The sequence below is a fragment of the Rhineura floridana genome, chromosome 5 (assembly GCF_030035675.1).
Source record: "Rhineura floridana isolate rRhiFlo1 chromosome 5, rRhiFlo1.hap2, whole genome shotgun sequence".
Lineage (NCBI taxonomy): Eukaryota > Metazoa > Chordata > Lepidosauria > Squamata > Rhineuridae > Rhineura > Rhineura floridana.
Genome location: NC_084484.1, coordinates 172,258,462 through 172,265,588, shown reverse-complemented (window position 1 = coordinate 172,265,588; position 7,127 = coordinate 172,258,462). Strand labels below are relative to the sequence as shown.

Genomic DNA, 7,127 nt, shown 5'->3' with positions numbered 1-7,127 from the left:
GATGGGTGTTGGAGTCCAGCAACTTCTCTGAGAGCCACACGTTTCCCATCCGTTCATTATACATTCCAGAATAACATTCCAGATTAGTCTGTTGTACCAACAGCAGTGAGAGTCTGGTGGCAGGAACATTTGTCGTGGCATAAGCTTCCATTGACCCGCACCCACGTCGTTGGATGCACAAACATTGATGCCACAGTAAATTTGTTAGTCTTTATGATGCCACCAAATCCTTTGCTGTCAAATTAAAATTGCAAGCATCTGAATGGGTCACTAGACAAAGGGTTCCTGTTCCTGTTGAATCTGCCAACTTTCCTATTCCAACGTTCCTATTACCTTTTTAAGCCGAAGGACCACATTCCCTTCTAAGTAATCTTCCGAGGGCCATATCCCAGTGGTGGCTGGTCCTGGAGAATAAAGTGGGAGGGGCAACAAATGTAACTTTTACTTTTGTACCATAAGCTTGTTTCTACATTTACTCACATACTCCTCTCTATTCTCCATGCAGGCAAGACAGCAAGAAGACATTCTAGCCAGGAAAAAACATTTGGAGTGCAAAACAGGGTTATTGAGACGCTTGGCCTGGGAACAGTTCTGAGAGCCAGCTAGAGAAGCCTGGATGGCTGCATTTGGCCCCTGGGCCTGAGGATGCCCACCCCAACATCCCAGGGAAAACACAGTTATGTGAACTTGCCTTGAGTAAGGCTCTTAGGAAATGTAGGATTTGCAACTGACAAGTAATTTCTTCCCCCTGTGGTTTGTTCCTCTGTACTATATTGAGCTGTTACCATTTCATCTAAAAGTCATTACAATGTTCAGGATTTGGCTATATTGGATATTCATCCAGCCTGTTTGGTCTTATAATTACTAAAGGACATCACTTTAATTAAATATGGGTGCAATACATTATGGCAAATTATTCTGAGGGAATACTTGGGTCTAAGTGGTCGTCAGTGGGAGAACTAACACAAGCAATCCCAAACACACTTACTGGGGAATAAGGCCTAATGAATATAGTGAGGCATATTTCTGAGTAATACATAGAACATAGAAAGCTGCCCTATACCGAGTCAGACCACTGGTCCATCTAGTTAGTTAGTTAGTTACTATTTGATATATATCCTACCCTTCCTCCCAGTAGGAGCCCAGGGCAGCAAGGGCTCAGGTGGATAATCTAATTCATGGAGGATAAGGTTATCATACTTTCGACACATCATGAGAAGACATGGTTCACTAGAAAAGACAATAATGCTGGGAAAAACAGAAGGGAGTAGAAAAAGAGGAAGGCCAAACAAGAGATGGATTGATTCCATAAAGGAAGCCACAGACCTGAACTTACAAGATCTGAACAGGGTGGTTCACGACAGATGCTCTTGGAGGTCGCTGATTCATAGGGTCGCCATAAGTCGTAGTTGACTTGAAGGCACATAACAACAAGGCTATGAATAGCTACTAACCGCAATGGCTATGTTCTACCTCCATTGTTGGAGGCAGTGAATACCAGCTGGGGAAACTGCAGCAGGCAAGAGTGCTGTTGCACTAAGGTCCTGGTTTGTGTGCTTCCCATGGGCATCTGATTCTCCGCTGTGGGAACAGGATGCTGGACTAGATGGGCCACTAGCCTGATCCAGCAGGCTCTTCTTATGTTCGTACACCCCACAGGTCAGGGTCCTTGAGGAGCAGGCAAGGCCCCCTGAACTGAATGCTGAGGATCCCCTTGAGGGGCCCTCTGGGTTGATACTTAAGGAAGAAGTGCTGGAAATATCAGAGGAGGATGTGGAGCCTTTCCCCCTCCCTCTCTCCTTGAGAGTGTCGCCACCAGAAGCGTCAGGTCCAGGTTGAAGAGCGATGTCACAGTATGCATCTATAGACCCAGAACTGGAGATTCACCCATGATTAAGCAATCCCTGATACTCCTTCACTGCCAGCAGGGTGTGGTATATGAGGTCTCCTTCTTGAGTATTCCAGTTGTGAGAAGCAACATTGGTCTCTGGCTCCTTGTTTCTGATTCTAGTCATGGCCCCCTGTTCCATTGTCCTTTGTGGACTACCCTGTGAGATTGACTTTGGCAGTTTTTTTTACCTTTCTTCCCAATCATGTTTTGACTTATATGGATTCCTGGTGTTTGACCTTGGTTTGTTTGAACTGTGCTGCACCAGAAACCCTATCTGTGCTGGTAAGTACAGTGGTAGAAAGCTGATATTTCTGGGACTGGGACCTTAGCCCCTGAGAGGACACTTTAGAGCAGTGATTCCACTTTTATGAGTATGAGGCCCCTTTTATAAGCTCAAAAAAAATGTGACACCCTCCCCGGCTGCCAGGAAGGAAGGGGGAAAGCAGCCTTTCCTTGCAGCCTTGCTTCTTTTTGCTTCACAAAAAGCCCTCTCCTCTCATTCTGAGCAAGGGCATTAGCAGCAGCAGCAGCAGTGCGAGGAGATGGGAGTCGGTGATAGCAATCGTCTCTTCTTCCTGGTACCTCCACCCTCAGCCTCCTTTGGCATCTGCCATGTGTTTTATAAGCAGATGCCTGCCCTTTGTGACCTGAAAAATGCTCTGGCGCTTCAGCAAAAGGCCTCCCCTCTTGTTCAGAGCAAGGGGAAGGTGTCATCTGCAGCAGCAGTGGGGAGCAGACAGTGTACAGGGAATGAAGACTGTTTCTAAAAAAGAAATATATTCTTTACCGTTCGCTGCCCCCTCTGGGTTACTTTGCGGGGCCCCTAGGGGTCATGCCCCCCCCCCGGTTGGGAACCACTGCCCTAGAGTGTGACAATGAGCCTTCTTCTTTGCCAAAAACTGGGGGAAAAGACAAGTCCCTCCTTTTTTTAATAGGAAGAGCTTGCTGCAAAAAATTGGAAATCAACAAGTGAAGCTTGTTTTCATCAATATGTGTAAAGGAAGATTGTGAATTTCTGGCTAGTATGGTGGTGTTAAAGGCATAGGGCCTCTGTCCACAAAATGTTGGCAGCCCTAGAGAAGGAGCTACTTCCTAAAATGGAAGATGCTTGCTGCTGGTTGAACATCACTCCAGGATGGTAGAGCTCCCAATACCATCCTGCAACAGGGTTTCACCAAGGCCACTGGAAGAGAAGGAGGCTGAGCTGTATTTCAGAGGTTCATGCATAGAGGTAATTCATTGTGCATGAATATAGCACACTAAAAGCTCAAACTTCCTTAAAAACTTTTGCCTCTGACTGAGGGGCTCTGATCTTATATAGGATAGGTGTGGAAGTGCACTGTTTATTACTGGTGAGATTATGGCAAGCTCATAGTACTCACTGACGCATTCCCTCCCCTATTCACATAACGAGCAAAAAGCTCTCATTAGAAAGGTACAATTTGAACTAGCCTTAAGAACAGTGAGGGATAGAGGCAATTTTCAGGGATGTGGCAATCTTCTACAAAAGGAGTATCTAATTCTTTGTTCACAACAAAAGTTCACATTAGTATTCAAAAGCAATTTGTTCACACTAGATCTTTTTAAAGTGTATTAGGGGTGCAGATATTTCTATGAAAATAAAAAGATCTCATTAAAACAGAGACGATCGTACTCCTTGTAATAATAGATTGCCAATTTCTGCTTTCTTGCAGGGACTAGAATTAATAAAATACTTGAGACACAAATGGAAACAGAAGCACCTGTAAAATTCAACCACACTTTGCCAGTGAAGAGAGTTTCAGACTAGATTTAAAGTTCAGGTTTGCTTGAATTGGCAAAATTATATGGTTACATGGGAGCAGGGGTGTGGTCGTCCAGGATCTCGGGGGGTCTTAGACCCTTTACTTTTTGGGAGCAGGGTCCCAGCAGGGTCCTTATGCCGTCAGCATCCTGTGAGACAATCATAAGGGGAGAAAATCATGAGAAAGGGGAGTGTGTTAGCCACTGAGAAGAGTTTTCTACCATGCTTCCTTGTCCTTTCCTGCTGATTTTAGCCAATCAGTATGAAAGGAGGTGAGCCAGCCATTGAGAAGACTCTTATCAGCAAGTAACACTCTCTCTCCCCTTTCATGCTTATTGGCTCCTAGGGATATCTGTTGTTGTGGGAGAAGGCATTAGCAAGGATCTCATTCTCAACCCAGCAGTAAAAAAGGGGGGGCATGGCTGTGACTAACATGAAGGGACCCTGCACTTCTGAGTTTGCCGCTATACAACTCCATGGGAGACCCATGACTGGCTCACCTGGTGCTTTTTGTTTTTAATGAAAACCATGGCTTCCGGGTGGGGTGGGAGAGACAATTTGGAACAGCAGCAGGGAGAGGGAAGGTTAACCTTTGATTCTCCATGCCATTTCCCCTTACTAATCACCACACCCCAGGCTACAGTTTGCCTGCTGGATCAGACCAGTGGCCCATCCAGTTTAGCATCCAGTCCTCACTGTGGACAACCAGCTGCCTATGGGAAGCCTGCAAGCAGGACCTGAATGCCACAGCCATCTCCCCGCTTGCGATTCCCTGGTATTCAGAGGCATTCTGCTTCTGACAGTATATAGCCATCATGGCTAGTAGCCACCGGTAGCCTTATCTTGACGCTGATCAATTGTCTTGATTGTTTCTTGCAAACAATATATTTTCTGTCCCCCGTTCAGATTTAAAACCTTCATGCAATACTCTACCAATACAATGAGCTGGGTGGGGGAGAACCCTCAGAGAAGACAAGAGCTCTCCAAGGCAGCTCATAAGTGCTGAGCCAATCCTGAATTAAGCTGGGAGAGGAGTTTACCAATTACTGGTATATATTTGCAAACCAGCAGTTATTGTGGAAATATCCTAAGAGCCTAAGAACCATCCCAGTGATCTTACTGGGGCTTATTTCCAAGAAAACATGCATATATTTTGGACACCTACCTCCAGTGCTCTCTATCCCAGAGGAAAAATGACAATATAAAACAGGTGGGGAACCTGAGGCCTGGGGGCCAAATATGGCCTTCTAGTCCTCTCTGTATGACCCCGTCACATTCCCTCCCCATCATATGTCCTCTTCCCAGGCCACACCCCTTACTGGTCCTGATTCGCCGCCTCCTTGCATGATTTTACCAGGCTGATAATGCCTCTTGATTGCCTGGATGGAGCATAGAGGGGAGTTTGTGTGCAGAAACTAGCCTGCTGTACAAAGGTAAAATTTACATTAATTGCTCCACCCACTTTTGCCTCTGGCCCTGCCCACCACCGGCATGTTCCCCCACCCAAAAGTTGCCCGGAAGTGAATGAGGCCCTGGATCTGTAAAGGATATCTGATTTGGCTCAATGGGTGGTTAGGCTCAATGGGTGGGCAGGTATGAGACCTGCAAAGGCCAGGCTAATAAGGCATCCAGGGGAGGAAGAAATACTAGTAAAAAGCCAAACTAATACCCGGATGTCCTCCCTGTGGCTAAGGACGGGCAAGGTATTTAATTCAGTTTGAAGCTAGCTAATTCACATGTTCCAAAAAGACAGAGAGAGAGAAAACCAAGTCATCCTTTGAAATTGGCGATTCAAATTTTGCAGTGCAGTTCTCTAGCAAAATAATGTGGTCAAAAATACAAATTCTGAGTGTGCGCTTGTACTACTTTTAAAGGTGCTTTGTGTTGCTGTACGCTGCTCTGATATTTTATGAGAGGGAGCTATATGAAAAGATAGATATGCATATAATAAAAACAGCATATGGGATGCATTCTGTTTGAGGAAATTGCTTTTACAAAAACGTAGATATTATGCAAAATTGCATACAAATGTGTGTTTTAGGAGAAATTTGCTCTCAAATGCTGAGGGACTCTCACAAGGACTTTTTTTTAAAAAAAAAAATTGCAAATTTATGTGGAAATGTGGAGAACTGAACCCATGATTGGAAAAATGAGAAACTGGACAGATTCGCCCATCTCTATCTGTGACGGTGCACACTGCATTAGCAGTAAATCCAGTGAATTGTGCTGAAGGACACACTTGGCTTCTCAGCTCCATCAGCCAGGGAAAGGCCCCCAGTTCGTGATGACAGGGGGTTCAGGATGAGCACAAATATGATTAGACAGAGGAAGCGAGGCAGAGGGAGGGGATGAAGTTATGCTTTGCCCAGTGGCTGCTGGTAGCTCCATGTTAGTGGGGCAGTGGAATCCTCTCCAGATTTTAGTCTGAACTTTCAAAGAGCTGTCCAAGGTGCTGAACCTAGTTTGTGAGTAGATTTCAGCACCCAGGACAGCTCCTTAAAAGTTTAGACTAACCCCACTGACATGGAGCCACTAGTCACCACTTGTCCTACCCAAACTCGAAGAACTCAGATTCAGGCATGGCTGCGGTTTTTTCTTTCATTGTAATAAGAGAAAGTTTCGATTCAGTGCACTTCATGAATCTACGACTTACTCAGAACTCAGCATCTCTCTAGGTCTAACTAAGCACAACTTTACTGCACTAAGATGTTGACTCAGCAACTCCCCCCCCCCAGTTGGCTTAAGTAAGGCTGGGCGGGCATCCTACTTGCGTGTGTGCGCAGGTGAAGGATCTACTTCATCTCTGTCTGTTGAATTTCCTGCTGCATTCACCTCCTGGCACGAAGTGAAGGTGGAGCCTCTGTCACTGTCCCGTCTTCCCTCCTCTGAGGGAGGAGAGCTGCCTGCAGGCAATGCGGGCACAGGGAGAAGGGGAAGCACCAGGCTGGGAAACAACTGGCTTGTCAGGTGGACTCTCCACAGGAGTATCTGGAGCTACTGGGGTTGAACTATTCAAGTCCAGGGTTGGGGCACTTTCTGAGTCCAGCTCCTCGCTTGGCCCTTCCCCTGCTCATCCCACTCTAAGTCCTCCTCCTCTGCTTCATTCTCGTCAGTCCACCCCTCTCCAGCAGGGCTCACTACACCACTGGTTTTCTCTCGTATCATTCCCACACTCTCTTTGGGCCCATCCATACCTAACCACAAAATCCGCATTTTCCATATTCAGTTGGTGGCCTCGAGATCCATACTTGCCCTGTTTGTGGTTGGATTATTGTGAAAACCCAATTATCAAGCATCCATACATGTGGGCTTTTTTGGGTGGGGTCTAAATTGTTCTAGCATTGGCTACATGTGATGTAATGGTTAGAGTGTTGGACTACAACCTGGGAGACCAGGGTTCGAATCACCACACAGCCATGAAGCCCACTGGGTGACCTTAGGCCAGTCACTACC

At 46.1% G+C, this 7,127-nt stretch overlaps 1 long non-coding RNA gene across 1 annotated transcript in view; it reads left to right on the top strand.

Moving 5' to 3' along the window:
- Nucleotides 1-721, top strand: part of LOC133386010 (uncharacterized) — a 2,520-nt gene extending 1,799 nt beyond the window's left edge. The window contains exon 3 of the long non-coding RNA XR_009763056.1: nucleotides 506-721. This is a non-coding gene — a long non-coding RNA (uncharacterized LOC133386010). The remainder of the gene's footprint in view (nucleotides 1-505) is intronic.
- Nucleotides 722-7,127: the final 6,406 nt, after the last annotated feature.